This window comes from Manduca sexta, chromosome 20, assembly GCF_014839805.1.
Source record: "Manduca sexta isolate Smith_Timp_Sample1 chromosome 20, JHU_Msex_v1.0, whole genome shotgun sequence".
In the NCBI taxonomy this organism is placed as follows: domain Eukaryota; kingdom Metazoa; phylum Arthropoda; class Insecta; order Lepidoptera; family Sphingidae; genus Manduca; species Manduca sexta.
In genome coordinates, this window is record NC_051134.1 from 4001724 (window position 1) to 4002711 (window position 988).

A 988-nucleotide genomic window follows, 5' to 3' on the forward strand; every position below is an offset into this window, starting at 1 on the left:
TAGCATTTCTAGCACAATTTTCCGAACCCCAGCAATTCAGGCGTGGTTTCGAATCGAACACCGCGAAAATTTAATTGCCTATTTCGATGGTAAACCATCCCAACCAATCCAGGATTATTGATTACCTAGTCTCAGGACGCTTTTAGTGGTTCAATTATATTTAAATATTTTTATACGAACTCAACATGATAATACGATTAAATAATGTAGAAATATTAAACATTTGCATTTTGTATGCATATAACAGAAGAATATACATTTATTATTATTATATTAAATATAATAATAACATTATATAATATTAAAATATGATTGTTTGCTTATAGCCCATAGGTATTGAACAAACAAAGATTTGAGGGGAAATTACTAAACCTATCAAAGACAATTTTCGAGTGACAAATAAATTATATTTTGATCAGGATTAATAAATGTTTTCCATCGCCCTGATTCCGTTATTTGATATAGAACTTTACTTCAAAGACAGGGTATAATCATTAAATAGTTTGAGAACAATAAACTGTAAAGAGGGGCTTTTATGTTATTGGCTTGAACTAATTCTTAGAAATTGGCTATTGGCCCTTGTATTTGTTCGTTACTTTAGTAGGAAGATTCTCAGGAAATACTGGGTAAAGTAGGGCATTGGCCATTTATCGTAATTCAAAAAGGTTTCGGTAAATAATCTCAAATGGAAATGTCTGTTTATAAGCGCTGACAGTTTGCCCTTTTCGTCCCGTTTTACGTGCATGGTAACAAATTCCATGTTAGACCCGGCGCATATATGATGGGCCGCAGCGCAGAATTTTGTACTGTCTAACTTGTATCAACTTTGTCTTCATTGAAATAATATTCAAAATCAATTAACACAAAAATGTAACGCAATTTATTGTTGTGTTAATGGATTTTGAAAATTATTCCAATGAAGGCAATGTCGATACAGTTTGAAAGTAAAAAATTCTCTACACTGTCTATCTTCATTACGCTGGCTCTA